The sequence below is a fragment of the Chinchilla lanigera genome, unplaced genomic scaffold (genome assembly GCF_000276665.1).
Source record: "Chinchilla lanigera isolate Chin_1 unplaced genomic scaffold, ChiLan1.0 scaffold00030, whole genome shotgun sequence".
NCBI classification, from domain to species: domain Eukaryota; kingdom Metazoa; phylum Chordata; class Mammalia; order Rodentia; family Chinchillidae; genus Chinchilla; species Chinchilla lanigera.
Genome location: NW_004955431.1, coordinates 17,015,266 through 17,031,503, shown reverse-complemented (window position 1 = coordinate 17,031,503; position 16,238 = coordinate 17,015,266). Strand labels below are relative to the sequence as shown.

Genomic DNA, 16,238 nt, shown 5'->3' with positions numbered 1-16,238 from the left:
TGCTGTAGTCCACTCTAAACCCTCTGGTGGTCATTTTAGTAATTGCTTATTGGTCATTGGTGACAAAATGAGAGCTAAAGCTGCCAACACTTAGATCCAAATTTCTCTCAATAAAAGGGGAGCTTTTAATTAACTGGACTTTAATTTTGTAATCAAAATATGTTTTCAGTTAAAAAAAAAACAAACTGAAGGGAAAATGTTAATCCCTCTCCCTGTGACTCCAATCCCTACTTCTTAAAATGATAGTTTCTTGGCTATTTTCCCAAAAATGTCTATGTATATGTAATAACATGTAAAGTATTTGGAGGTATGTGTTCTTTTCTACAAATGGAAATAAACTATACATACTCTTCTGTTTCTAACTTTATTTCACTTTTTTGTTTAGAAAATTATTCCATACAATATATGATCTACCATATCATTTCTATGGTTATAAATTTTTTTGGCATAGTCTCCCTAATGACCAATAGATTGTTTGCTGCATGAACTATGGCTATGCTTATCTACTGGAACAAGAGTTCCTGGATTCATAGAAGGGGAATTTGAGGGGTTACTCTATCTGTACAGCCAGAGTTCCTTCTATTTTGCCACACTGTGCTATCATTTTCTTCCACAGGCTTGTTGGTGGATCACCCTTAGGAAAAAATGAAGGCACTTCCAAGGCGCAAGTGCCAGACTTATTCCACATTAGCCTTTTCATCTTGGCCCAGCTTGGAGAGGCTGAAAGTTTCAGCACCAGCTGTGGGTATTTGTTCTGAGGACCAAATGAAGCAAATGTTCTATCCTCAATCCCCCGCAGGGAACTAAACAGATATTTACAGGCCCAAATTGCTCATGTCTCATTCACCTCCCCAGTCCCGACTCACTCAGCCTCTCTCAGCTAACCAGTAATTCCAGTGTCTCTTAAAAGGTGCAAAACGATACTGCTTCCCATTAATAATTCTTTCTCCTCACTCTGGGGGGTTGTTCTGAAAATGGAGTTGTCTGAAATACACACCCTGATCTATGAATTTTCTAGTGGACCAAGTTGTTCAGTGTTTTTTTTTTTGCAGATGATTCAACTGGAAAGGGAGAGATGGTTTAAAGTCATGATTAATGCTACCATGTCCCTGGCTGCCTTACTTCCTCAGCTCATCACTGTAAGTAATTACTTGCCTGATCCTGGACAAGTCCTTCCATTTAGCTCAAGTCAGCTATTGATCATTTATTTAAGAATCGCCTACTCCAGGGAAGGTTAAAAAAAAAAAAAAAAACTTCTCTGAATTAATTTTTTTGAGCCCACTCTGGTCATGAATATATATCTTTCATTTCAGACAGTGTACATCAGCAGCTGCTTATTGTGGGAATTTGTTTACCGCTTCTGACCTGCTCCTCTGAAAATTGGTTCCCTAACCATGCTGTGAACAGTGGTTTTTAAATGGACACATTACATTTTCAAAATTGAATTTGACTTATTCTCTCTCCCTTGCGATAGAGTGCAATGTTTTGACAGGTACATGCTGGTGCTCTAGTTTATAGGACTAGAATGCTTGTGGTGCTTGGCTATCGGGACTATATACTCATCTCATAGGTTAGAATCCTGGGTAGTTTCCTTAACCAGAGGATGCCAACATGTGGTGTTGTTGTGCAAACATAACTTGAAAATTAAACAAACAAAAAATATCCAAGGAGGCCATTTTAGCAGCAGTTTGTATTCACTGAAGCTTCCTAAATGTGAATTTTTATGAACACTTAGTACAGTATTTAAATGCCTCTCATAATTTAAAAATCCTCCTAAATGTGCAAGCTAACTAGGAGAGGATGCCTTGAGAAAAAAGTTGTAGGTGCTGTGTGTGTACTCATGCTACTCCTACCTGTTCTGTGTGAGGTGATGTTAGTTTTAGTATATTCTCTTAATGTGCAAGCATTTTCTTATTATTAATTACTCAGTACTAACAACTTCCTGAGGTTTTAAAGCAATCTCTTTTGCCAAGGGATTTGCTGCTGCTTAGAAACATAATTCTGCTCCACCGTTTGACAAGCAGGTCAGACATTTCCCTGAGTGTACACTATTCAGAACAGTTCATACAGGCAGAACAATCATTCCTGAATGTAGTGCTCAAACAAAAGTCCTGTTTAACACCAACTGAGGAGCCAGCCTTTTGAAGTTCTTCCTCCTTAAACTTTGGACTCTCCAAGGTCACAGTCCGTACTCCTCTAAGATATTCTTCTATAAGAAAAAACAGACTGAAAATGCAATTGGGGAGCTTATAAGGACTGGCATATGGCAAACCTTGGCAGCTGAGGGGCATCCTGGGTTAAGGTACAGGCTTAACAGAAGACTGGGCATATTACCATCATCGCTCTTTGTGAGGCTTTTGTTACTTGGAGGAATTCAAGTTTGCCAATTCTCGAACCTCAGGGATTTGATCAAAACCCAACTTCTCTGTAGCTTTGGGAAAGTGGTTTGCGGGCAAGATGGGAAATAATGAGGTTAGGATTGTACCTGAAAGTGGACAACTGGGTTCAAAAGCATTCCCCAGTACAGGGAACAGGTGATTCTTAGAGAAATAGCTGGTCTTAGTTCTGGGGCAGTAAATATACAAGATCATTCTGGAACATTTTATAATTCCATAAATAAATTTTCACAAAACCTCCCAAAAAATCAAATCATATCAAAGAAACATAGGAAGACCACCAATTCATCAAGTTAAGAAAATTAAAGTAATAGAATAAAAAAGTAGTATTGGATTATAGCCCAAACTATATAATAAATATCTATGAGTTCATGCTTATGTTAATAAATTTTTGAATAAAATAATAAAAAGAAAGAGACATAAATCTCCTCTGCAGAAAACTCCAAATAACTTAGTATACCCCACTCTAAACGGAGGCAGCATAACTTCCCACTTTTTAAGTGAGGGATGTATATGGTGATTTCCTTCAAATGAACAGAATATAAAAGTAACTAAGTATAGAGTCACTGTAAAGTGAAGTTTGAAATATTCTACCTGACCAAGATGATCAAAGTCAATATCAGTAGTGCTGTCATGTTAATAATCTGTACCTTTTAGATGATATGATGAAAACAGACCTTTATCTCTCTGGTCTACCTCCTCAAAACACATATTTCCAGCCTAATCATGAGAAAAATATCAGATAAACTCAGAAAGGGGCATTGTATAATATATCTGATGAGTGTTACCTAAAATTACTAAAGTAATCAAAACCAACCAAGAGACTGTCACAGTTTTGGAGAGCCTAAAGGAGACACGACACCCATGGGTAACATGCTATCCTATATGGGATCATGGAAGAGAAGAGAGATAGTAAGTGAAAACCAGTGAGATATGAATAAATTAGACTTTAGTTGATAGTGGTGAATCAGAATTAGTGTATTAATTGTAACAAGTGTACCACACTATTATTAGATGTTAATAAAAGTGAAAATGGAGTGGAGGGTGGTACAAGGAAACTCTGTACTATCTTCTTAATTTTTCTACAAGTTTGTTCTAAAAATAGTCTATTAAAAGAAAACTCAAATCTTAATGTCTTTCAAGAATCAGGTCTAATTTTCATTTCTGTTTCATGTCCATCTCAGTTCAGTTTGAGCAGGTTTGTTTCTGCCTCATTCAAGGACATGGTTCTTGGAACCCCAAATCTAACTGTAGATAGATACCATGGGTAAAAGACCAGAAGGACAGATTATACACTTGTAAAACTTCCTAGAGGGTGCCTATGTCATTTCTGCTCATATTTTCATTGACAAAAGTGAGTCACACTTACCTTCCAGGAGGCTTGCAAGTGTAATTGCTCATATTCAGAGAAGAAGGAAAATCAGACATACTTGTGAGCAGCACTAATGACAAGGAAACTCTTGCATTATTTTTTATGCCATTTTGCAATTCTTATTCATTTAAAACAAAACTTCACTACCTTATTCCTTAAATGTAATACACACTCCTTGATTTGTGGGATAGAAAAGAAGGAAGTTTTTGTCCTTGAGGGAACTGCATTTAAATTGGAAAAAATGAGCTAATCATGCAATGACTCAAAAAATATTCCAAGTCTATTTAAAAACTACATCAACTGATGAGTATGCATTAGTATATGCACTGAATTCTCAGACAGGAGAGTTCCCCTGAGGCTGAGAAAAGGTAGATTCTTGACAGACTTCACAAAAGATGTGACTGATCAATGTGCAGGTGAAGGGAGACAGCCTGAGAAGATGGTAGGAAGCCTACACCAGGACTGCAGAGGGCCAGGTAGAAAAAGATGGGAAAACTCTTCCACTCAAATATAAAATCTTTGAAGAGGTTGAACTAAATGTACTTACCCTGCATTTGGACTGCATCTGGAATACACTATGGATATTTTAAGGAGTTTTTTGGTTTAAAAGACATTTAGAGACAATGAGTATGCCAGGTAATTGTGAAATGTATGGGCACGTTGAACCAGACTACAGAGTGTTGTGAATGCTGGATCAGAAATGTCCACTCCTATCTAGTAGTAAATAGGGTGCTGATTTTCTACCAATGGAAGAGATTAATACTTATTGGATCTTTGTATAAGGTATACAGTAATATTCTTTAGATACAAAGAATGATGTTTTATCCCTATCCCTTTTTGCAGGGCCTCAAAGATTAACTTCTTTTAATTAGTTCAGGAATTTATTGAAGAGTAACTGAAGAGAACATTTGGTAATGGCATTCAAGGTAGAACAAGAAATGGGAACTTTGGTAAGCAGAATAAGAACCTCTTGATGATGTCCATGTTTTAATCTATGTAAACCAGAATATATTAGTTTACATGGAAAAGAGAAGCTGAAGTGCTAATTAGCTGACTTAAAAATAAGCAGATTAGCCAGGTGTTTGCAATGCTGTCACAAAGTACCTAAAAAGTGGAAAAAGAGAAGCAAAAGAAGAGATTCAGAAGCAGATGTCCCTAAGGAAAAATGGTCTGAGAGCCATAATATTGTTTTAGTTACTGTTCTGGTAATAGCACATATGTTAGTTACTTTTCTCATTGCTGAGACAAAATATCCAACATTCAAAGTTAAAGGAGAAAAGGTTTATTTATCTCACAGTTTGTAAAGGTGTCAGTGCATAACTAGTCAGCTCCAAGGCAAGGTGGCATGGAAAACAGGCATCACAGAGGAGAAATAGCTCATGGCAGACAACAGGTAGCAAAGTAAGCAAGCAAGGGACCTTAACATTGTCTTTCTGCCCTTTTAATGTTGCATCTAGGTTATCAGAATTGGGGTGGTGCCAAACCTATCGGTGGACTTATTTAATAATCACACACCTATCAGTATTACATACTCTCGATCTAGCCACTCCCAGAAAATCCCAACCTAAAACTACATGAGGCTTTGAGGGGACATCTAGACACAAACCATAACATTCTGCCCCTGGCCCTTCAAATAAACCTGCAAATCCTCTCATGCAAAAGGCATTTAGTCTATCTTTAAGAGTCGCCAAATTTCTAATAGTTTCAGAACTGGTGAACAGTCCAAGTCCAAAGTCTCCCCTGAAACTTAAGGCAGACTCTTAGCTGTGAGCCCCTGTACAAATGAAAAGGAAGTTAAGCACTTCTAACATTCAATAGCACAAAGATAGGCATTTCTATTCCAAAAGATACAGATAAAAGGGATATAAAAGAATAGAACCAACACAAGACCAAAATTCAGCAGGACAAAAATTAAATTTTGTAGTTCCATGTCCAGCCTCTGAGGCAATCTGTGGCAAGATATGAACTCTAAAGGGCTCAGGTGGCTCTGCCCCTATAGCACTTCTGGTGGGTGTAGCTCTCATGGCTTCTCTCTTAGGCCAGCTCTGCTCCCTCCTTGTAATACTCCTCAGATGATTCACATTCTTGTCTTCTTCAACCTTCTGGGCTTTCCAGTGTACCTTCAGCCTTATACTCACAGCTTCACACACTGCCCTCTTGGGCACACACTACCTGGCCTCCCAGGCTTTCTTCTGAAATCTGGGAAGAATCCTTCCTGACTGCACAACTCTGGCATTTTGCATGTACCTAAAACTTGCACCATGTTGATGGCGGCAAGGTCTGCAGCCATCTGGGGTAGTAGCCAGCCTTCCTTTTCTCTTGGCTGTAGGGGTTGAGTACCTATGAACCAAACCCAAGGAACAACTTCCCTAGGCCACTACCATTCTGGAACATGGTGTTCTGGGTTTCTCTTCTCAAAGCAAAGCCTTTCACCTTTTCAGCTCTGAGACTGCAAAGGCTAGAGTCCTGTTGGTTCTCATGATGTATTCAGGTCATCTTTTCTGTTGTCTTCTGAAATATCAGTGACTGCATGATGCTTTGGGGTGACCTCTAGACCCAAGCCATAATAGCACATGAATCCTTTCTGTTTCTCTGTGTGTTCAATCCCCTTTCCTTACAAGTTCACCAGTCACACTAGACTCTGGGTACCCTAACAACCATCAGTCATATTTTGGGCACAAATTAGTCCATAACACCTCCCAGTCTTTCTCACTTAATGACAATTGTTTACTTCAGTTCTTCAAAAAATGTAGGAGTCAATTTTGTGTTCTCACTTACTCCACACACCATCCATTAGCAAACACAGTTGGCTCTCTTTCAGAATATATCAAAAGGTGCCCACTTGCCCAATGTCTACACCAAGAATCTGGTTCAGCAAAGATTTTCTCTCTCTGAGGACTTAATACTTTTAAATTTTATTGGTACACTTTTGATCTACATAATAATCACATCCATCATAGGGGGAAGTGTGTGTTCTTTTAAGCCAGTATGTTTATTTCCATTTGTTGCAACAATGAGAAAATATTACAGAGAATTTCAGTTTTATGATGCAATAGAAATGTGCTAAGAGGAGATGCATCTGAACTGTGCAGACTGGCTGAATGTCTTGTAGGTGTGAGATCTTATTATTTTAAAGGACATCCTAAGCACTCATATTTCCTTCATCTCTAATAACTATTTAAATGCGGAGCAATGGACTGGAAAGAAAGGTAGCAGAGGAATTAGATGGACATAGCAGACATGAAAAGAAAGTAGGAAATTAAGAAATATTCTTAAAGGGGTGTTGCTTGTTAATAAATGTGAAGGAGTAGCTACATAAATTGGCTACAAAAGCTGAATTGTGATTTGCACTAAACCAGGAGCTATTGATAAGTTGAACATAGAAAAAGAGTGCCTTGTAGGGCCCTGGGGTCTATTACTATTATTTTTTTTCAGTTACCACATATTTGGAGGATCAAGCTCTAATCTCAGTTACATAATTGATTTAACTTGAATTTCACAGATATTATTATGCTTAATTCTTACAGCAGTTCCATAAAGTCAGCATTGTCACTCTAATGTTGAAGGTATGGAGACAGGAACTCTGAGAAGTGGGCTCACTAGACTACATTCATAGGACTAAAAAGTGGAAGAGCCTCAGATTCACATCTAGCTGTTTCTTTTCAGCCAAGTTCTCTTGTCCAAAATGGTGGACCTGGCAATAAGATGCCACAGTAGTGTGATAGGTGAGGTACTGAGAGCTTGAGTGGGATGGTAGAAGTTGAGATGGGGTGGAAAAAAAGGAAGTAAAAGACTTACAAGTGACACTGATTCTACTTGATATGATTGGCAATGGAAAAATGAGAGAACATGGCTTACCTTGACATCATATTTTGTACTGGACATGCAGAAACACAATAGAACCTTTCAGGAAATAAGTAACTGGAAAGACCGTTGAAAGCCAGAGTACCATGCCATCTGCCTCTAAGGAAGAGGCAGCACAGAAAGATAGTCGTTAGCCTTGGTAATACTTTTGTCTGAATATTTTTTAAGCAAAAATTTCATTCAGTTCCTTCCCCCCTGATGTCCATTATGTAGATGGATATTAGGGGGCTCCGCCTTTCACTGGCAGTTTATAAGAGGTAACCCTTAAAATGTCAGTGCTTCTAGAAACAGATATTATGATATTATTCAAAAGGCCCCAGATTAGAGAATGTTCATCCTCCTCTTTCTTCTGATAGGATAAGCTTAGTCCACATTTTCTAATGCTTCACAAATAAGCAGAAGAAAGAAAATAATTTTGTTTCAAAATGCACGTCAGTATCAAAGGCTGCCATTTATTCTCTCTTATTTCAGCTGAAGTGATTAATATTCCAGTTTGTGCTATGTAAAAGAGTAAGCTATGTATTCTCCAGCCACTTATGTTAATTGTAGTCTCTCATTTGTATTGAAAGATTTGTAAAAGTATCAAGAGAACTTTATGTTGAATTAAAAAACGGGTGGATTGTGTATTTCAAGACTCAGAAAAAATGATTATTAAAATGAATTCAAATGTAAAATTAAATATAATCTATCTACAGAAGTTAGGAGTATAGGTAAATTGCCTCTAGTTAAAAGGGGTACCCTTATTCTCATAGTTGTAGCATTGTATATTTTATGTAAAGTTGGCAAGGGAGGTACAGAGGGAGAGAAATATGGACAGAGGTGGCTAGCATTCGAGCTTATTCTGTCTCCCCTTTACCTTGTATAGAGAAATCACATCTAGTCAGGGAAGAAGCCCTCCAGATATCTAATATCTTCCTAAACTGGTCAATGAACTTTCAGAAAATGTCTGTCTCCCATTCAGCTGCTAATATTTGTTCCAAGAGGAAAGTGACATGTCAAAGAAAAGAGTCAGAAAAGGAGCCCTGAATGAAAGGTTCTCAATTGAAAGCAGATGTCCTTGACTTCAATTTCCTTTCTTGGAAGTATGAACCAATTCAGCCCATTCTCCAAATAATCAAAACTGTCCTTGAGTTGGGCATGGTAGCCCGTGCCTGTAATCTCAGTACTTGTAAGGCTGAGGCAGGAGGATTGCCGTGAGTTCAAGTCCAGCCTGTGCTACATAGTGAAACCCTGTCTCAAAACAACAACAACAGCAACAAACCAACAAAAAAAAAAAGTCTTGGGCTTAGGCCTCCATCTAATCTACAGTTCTTTATCACTACAGTGAACTCACTTGTGCTCTTTGTTTTCCTGCAGACTTGTTGATTCAAAGCATCCAGCAAGCCCAGAGTCAACTAACATGGAGCTTTAGCCTCTTGGTTCTGAGCATGTTCTGCCTGTTCCTCACTACTTCCTGGCGTGGCTTCAGCCTTGCAGAACACACATTATATAAGAACAGAAAATAGTTAAGAGGAAGGAAATATAGATGGCATTATTTTCAAAAGCTCAAGCAAAAGTTTTATTTGCTATCTAAATAAAGCAGCCTCCTGTAAGGCACCTGGAAATTTGGCATTTAGATGCATCATATAGCAGCCAATATCTTTTGTCTTGGGAAACCTTCAAGTCTGAGAAATATTTTTACCCCATGCCAAAGTATCTGGTGTGTAGTAGTAGATCCTTAGGTAATACTAAACAAAACCTAGATCCAATCCTTATCTCTGGAGGAATTTCACTTCTGGCCAGGAATAGGGTTATCTCAAGAGTTAGTAGATATATCTGGAAAGTCCTTGATATGTGAGAACTTGTGAGGGTGATATGGTCTTTATTGGTTAATTCCTTCAATAAGCATTAGATCAGAGCATCTTTGTGTCTTGGTTTTGTTCTTAAATAGGTGTTGAGTACCTATATTGCTTTGGTTCTGTTTCGGACACTGAGAGACCCCTCAACGATCATCTACCTCTGTCTTTGATGATTTTGAGTTTGTGGCCCAAGTACACTAATTAGTAGCATATTGATCGAGACTTTACTGAACTCAAGTTTTTCTGTACCGTTTGCTGTGAGAACTCCAGCAGGAAGCAAGTACTTATGGACCACAGAAGTTATAAAATAAACACATGAAAAACCAGAGCCAATTTAACACTGATGTATTTGATATATTAAAGGAGATCAATCACAGGTGCTAGAGAATTTCAGAGCAGGGGAGGCAGAGGATGCACAAAGACGAATGTGACGAATCTAGAAAGGCCTTTGGAAGACTGCCCTCCCTCTTTGTAAGACTGATACTTTTGACTCTGTTTCATTATCCCACTTTCTCAGGAACCTAAGGCTGTCAGTTATCTTTTTCTTTCGTGGGTACTTAATTCCTTTATTTCACCTGGGATTTTCCTTCCAACACCAAGCACACTTAAATGTATCCCATGTTATGGTTTAGATCTAAACTGTCCTCTAAGAGTCTCGTGTGTTTGGATAGAGATTGAATCATAGGGGCATGATGTTCAGTTCATACCTGATTGCTGCTAGGAGGTGGACCTGGTTAGAGTGTGGTCACCAAGGTGTTACCTGGAAGGGTGAACTGTTTTCTTTTATCTCTCTCTCTCTCTCTCTCTCTCTCTCTCTCTCTCTTTCTCTCTCTCTGCTTCTTAGCTGCCATGAGATAAACAGCTGTCCCCCCCATACCATTTCTGCTTCAGAGCCAATTAATCATGGACAGAATCCTCTGACACATGAGTCAAAATAAACCTCACCTTCTTTAAATTATGAGTGTCTAATGTTTTGTACCAACAGCAGGAGAGTGACTAATAACCCCACAAAGAGAAAAGAAGAAAGAAAGGAGAGAAGGAGGAACAAATGAAGGAAATCACCTCTCAATCCTTTTCCAGCCAGCGTCCTATGTTTATTCTCATTTCAACCATATTTCTTGAGCAGTGCTCTAGGCTAAGTCAGCTCTGGTTACCTGACAAAGACTATGTACTCTTGCTGAGGTTAACAGTGAGCCTACATATCCTATATTTCCTTCTGTTTATCTCCAAGCAGCCATGCATAATGAACCACCATTCTTTTTTTCTTATGTAGTGGTTTTAAAGCATGACCTATTTGTTCACACTCCTCCCATTGAAAGGCTTGATGTGTGTGTTTCCATTTTGAAGCTGGATGGTCTTGTGCCTGCTTCAGTTAGCAGAGGACAGCAGTACTAGTGTGTGACTTTTAAGACTGGCTAAAATCAGGCTAGGCATCCTTTGTCTGGTTCTTTGGGACATTCATTCTGGGAGAAACCAGCTATCATTTAAGAAGTTCAGCTACCTTGAGATCATCACGCGGATCGCCCCTGTTCAAGAAATCTACTCTCACGTGCAACTTAGTTCCCAGCTACACCAGCCATTACTGGCAGTCATGTGAGTGAGCATCTTAGATGTCTCATCCCAGGGAGCCTCCAAATAACTGTGACCCAGCAGATATCTGACTGTAACTACACAAAAGACCTCCAGTGGAGGACTACTGAGCTTTGCCATTTCCTTTGCAAATTCCCAGTCCAAAATTCACAAGCAAAATAAAATGTTTATTTCAAGGTGCTACATTTGGGAGACAGTTGTCACGCAGCAATAGTAACTGAAATACCCTGATTGCTGTGGTAACAAAGTCTCTTGATTTGCCTCCTAAACCTCACTGCACTTTTAGTTTCAGAGTCAGCTTATCCCTGGCTCCATGTGGGTAACACAGAGGTGTCCTGAGGACACAAGTTCTTTCTTCAGACTTCCAGCTCCATGGATCCCATTGCTCACTTATGTAGTGCCCACCATTGTCCTTATTTCGGTTCCATGACCTGACCATACCATGTTCATTCTACTGTGATGCTTCCATGCATACTGGATTCACATCTCTACTGTTCCCAGTGATGAATGTAAAGGTAAGAGAGACGGGAGCAAGACAACCCCATGCCTCAGCTTCTTTGCCCAGTACTCAGCATTGCACAAAGGCTGAACCTCTTTTCCATTGCTACTTTTCCTCCAGATATTGGGAAGAGGTGGGGTTCGTGTTAAGGCTCTAGCCTGCCTCTACCAGGATCTGAAGATTGAAGGAAGTCTGGGGAATAACAGAACCACTCTCTTGCCAAATATGCCTGCTCATTATTTAGTGAGCAAAATGATTCCCACTTCTGATTTGTTGACCTGGGGAAGAATGACTGCTTGGTAACCAAATGGAATGTGGACTGCTTCATTACCCTTCTGTTTTTGCATTTATTCTGAACCTAATTATTACTGTTGCCTCCCACTGCTCAGGGTTGAGCAGGGCGACAACTTATTATGTTTGCATCAGCCTTTTTTTATCACCTGAAGATGTGTGTCAGCTGTGGCCTCCTAGAGCTAAAGGGATTCGTAATGAGCAAAAGATGAGTGGGACTGAGCAGAGGGATGACCTCTGATTATGAAGTCTCATGTGTTAGAAAAGCTGCTTTCCAAGTCCAGACTCTGATGCAGTTTCCTAAGATTCTGGGCAGTGGGTTCTAAACAAATGGGAGGAAAAGAAGGCTTTCACAGGATCATAGTATGACATAGAGTCTCACATATGCAGCCTCAATAGCCTGTCACCCTTTGGTTGAAAGGTGTAGTATTTTATGGTTCAGACCTATGTCCTCTTCAGAGGAAGTCACCTCTTTCTTTTACATAGCCACCATGCAAGCAGCTCCAGATAGATCATTTATATGGAAATTACATAATTTAGCTTCTAAACTGGGAGACTTTTGGAGGTTGAAAGGGACCACTAAAATAATCAGTGAGCAGGTATTTATAACAGATACACACTGGGGCTCTCCTGGGCAGACTAGGACATATGATACACAGTTAGGAACCAGTGACCACACTGATACATCCCCTCAATAGAAAGAAATGGAAAACCCAGGGTAATAGTCCCTAATCTCCAAGAAAAATGGGAAGCTCTGTAACACAAAATGTGACAACTCAACTCCTTTTTGAAAATGTAGAATAGCAACATCCAGGTTTGTGCCCTTGGAGACCATACCATTTACGGAATACCAAATAGGAGGAGAAGACACCAATCTGGAAAGGCTACATGTTGGACAATTCCAACTAAATGACATTTTGGAAAAACAAATCTGTGGAGACAATAAAGAGATCAGTGGTATCTAGGGCTCAGGGGAAGAAGCACAATGAATGATTGGCACAAAGAAATTTTTGAACAGGGAAACTCTTTAATACTACATTACAATGATAGCTACATGGTAATTATAAAGTTGTCATAATTCGTGACCTTCCTTGGCCAACAGGGCTCTCAGACTTCCTGGAGCAAGAACCCTGAAGGGGAGTGAGAAGGTGAAGAAATGAAGACAAGATGCAGAAGGCTGGGATCAGCTGAAGCTCTCTTGGTGGAGAAAAGAACTGCTGAACAAGTGCAGCGCATTTATTCATACACTGGGCAGGTTAACGTCAGGTTAAACCCCTTTGCCTAACAACTAGCTCACCTCTCACGCCCTGTGTGAATGATCTCCAGCTCAGCCACTCCTGACAGGGACCCTAATATAAGCTATGAACTTTGCTGGATATGACTAAGCTAGTGTTCATTCATTGATTATATCAAATGTGCTGCACTGATGCAGGACGCTGATGGTGAATGCATATGCGCGTGTCTGTGAGGAGTGGAAGTATATGGGAATTTTCTCATTTCCACTCGATTTTGCTAAGAATCCAAAACTTCTGTTCAAAGTAAATCTAACGTAAAAACAAAAGTGGTCCTAGAAATTGTACTAATTGTAATACGAAAAGAAAAGTTAGAAATTCAACATATCATAAAGGGCATTTAAAGCTATTATTTGTAAATGGTGATGGCATTTCTAAAAAATGCAAAAGAGATCAAATGCCTAAAAAACATTCCAATATGAGTACAAAAAGTTGATTGGTTATAAAATAAATACATGAAAGCCACTTTACTATGTTAGTAAAAACTAGAAAAAATTAGTAATGTTATCAAATTAAAGATTTTGTGAACCATGTTCACTAAAAATAGAAAATATAATCTTATAAAATGTATGTACAACCTACATAAATTAAAATTTTAAAAAATTCCTGTCTTTTAGGAAGTTTTAAAAATTTTAATTTATATAGGTCATACATATGTTTTATAAGATTATATTTTTCTATCAATTTTGCATGCTTATATCTGGTAATCTGAGCAATTTATGTGAAGACAACAATATGCAGTATAACAAACTTTGGTGAATTCCTACCGTCCTGTCTAGTGAAACTATGTATTGTCTCTATTGTTCTTTTAAATTACTATTTTCTTATTCCCTTTAATGGTTTGATCAATCTTCCATTCTCACATCTGGTAATCTGAGCAACTTCATTGAAGATAACAATATGTAATATAACAACCACTGTTAATCCCTATCATTTGGTTTGAAACTCCATATCATTTTTAATGTCCTTGCTTTGTTTTGTTTGCATTTTGCTATTGTTCTTTTTTGTTACTATTGTCTTTAAAATAAAATTAAAGAATTCACTTCATAAGGTATTTACTAGGTGAACAATTTCAAGATTTTGAAGACTAATAGTTTATATAGCTTTAAATTTAAGATAATATCAAAACTCCAATGAAAATTTAAACATGAAATATAGAACAAGGATAATAAATTTCTTTTGGAAAAATAAAATTTTAAAAATTATATAGCCAAGGAAAGTACATTTTGTAAAAAGAAAGCAGAAAGAAAAACGAAAAGGAAAGAAGTAAGGGATTAGAACTATAATAGGCCAGAGGCTGCCTTGCTCTATAAGAAATTAAATAAGATTTATCAAGTAACATTAAATGAAACCGACCCAAGAATAAAGATGTATATGATATGTACAACATTGCAAATCAATTATCAAAATGGATTTTTCAAAAAATAATTTTCAAACAGCTGATGGACCATTTGGAAAAGTATATAAACAATTTCCCTTTTTTACATGCTAGATGAACAAAACCAACCAAATCAAAACACAAAAACCAGAAACACCAACCCAAAGCCAATGTTTTTTAAATTAAAAGTAAAAAATGGTAAAGATTAATAACCACAGTTTAAGTAATATGTCTAAGTGGTTTATTGGAGTTAAACAAGGGACTAATAAATATTCTGGGAATCAATAAATTCTGTGTATGTAACTAAAAGTAAAAAAAATAGGAAAATGTTGAAACACACATAGACAACAAAGGATTAATGATTTTATTATATAAGAAACTCTTGGAGTCTATTATATAAAGGCAATCCTATCAGAAAATGGATTTTTCTAATCATAAAAAGCATTTCAAAATGTATTAGCACTCAGTATTGAGGCGGGTGTACTAGGAAATGTATCCACCATTTTGGCAAGACAATTTGTTAACATGTGTCAAAAATTCTTTAAAAATACATAGCTTTTGACCAGGTAATTTCATTCTATGAATTTCTTACAAAGACATTCTGCTTTATAATAGTGAAAAATAGGAGAAACTATCCTGTGTCCAACAGTATGAGATGTATTAAATTAATTAAGGTACATCAAATCGTAGACTATTTGTCAAGTTCTACAAATCAAATCTCAGAGAATATTTATATTGGAGTAAGTATGCTCACAATGTACTTTTCGTTATTTCTAAGAAGAAAACCAAGTCAGAAATATCACAAACACATGAAGAGCTAAATTTCAGTTACGTGGAGGAGACAAGGAGGCATATGCACATATATTTACATAGTCATTATTTCTGGGGAACGCGATATAGATTTTAATTTTCTTCTCTACATTCATGCTTATTTTTCTTTAATTCTGTACATTTCATAATCTGAAAAGAAACACAATAAATATTACTTTCAACAGGTAAGCTGAGCAACCTGAGAGCTAGGAATTGCACAGGTACGTGGGGAAACCATGCATAACTCAGGACTCAGAGGAAGGAAACTTCCTGGGGCAGGACATAAGAAGCCAGGCTGGGGTGGTAGCAGAATTCCCTGAGTTCTGGACCCAGGCTTGTCTGGTAGATGGTAGGAGAAAAATCTAGGCAGTCTGTGGACATAAACAGTGGCCAGTCTGGTCCAAGTACCTGTTTGTGGCAAGGTACTGGAGAAAATGCACCTGAGTAACAGGGTCACCACACAGGAAACATTAATTTGGTACTGGAAACCTGGAACAAGCATTTAGTGGTGGCTATAAAATAACACCTACTTTTGTTAGCATCTTAAAATGTGGGTTTTTGGAGCTAAATTGCTTTTGTCTTTGGATGACTTTTATGCAAGAAACTCTAAGCCAGGCTTTCATGCTCCTCTTTCATCTCTTCTCCAGCTTTTCCTAAAGTTTCCTCTTATCACTGTATCCTTTGGTTAGGTCTCACCTCTTTCCTTGTCTTGCTAAGGATACTAATGCAACAGAATGGAATTGCATTAGAATATTGACACAATGGTCTTTTTTATTGTGAAATATAAATGATCACACACTTGTGCATACTTGCATACCACTTATGCCTGTTTAGTGCTGTTTCTTACTGTTGTTCCTAATAATGATGATAATGTCATTTGGTCACTCATTCATTCATTCAGCAAATAT

At 37.9% G+C, this 16,238-nt stretch overlaps 1 long non-coding RNA gene across 3 annotated transcripts in view; it reads left to right on the top strand.

Moving 5' to 3' along the window:
* The window catches only part of LOC102026663, a 38,735-nt gene extending 25,516 nt beyond the window's left edge, over positions 1-13,219 (top strand). For 2 of the 3 annotated variants that reach the window (XR_261486.1, XR_261485.1), the window contains exons 2-4: positions 1,053-1,139; positions 4,612-4,718; positions 12,953-13,219. This is a non-coding gene — a long non-coding RNA (uncharacterized LOC102026663). The remainder of the gene's footprint in view (positions 1-1,052; positions 1,140-4,611; positions 4,719-12,952) is intronic. The other variant, XR_261487.1, reaches the window with a different exon arrangement.
* The last annotated feature ends 3,019 nt before the right edge of the window (positions 13,220-16,238 follow it).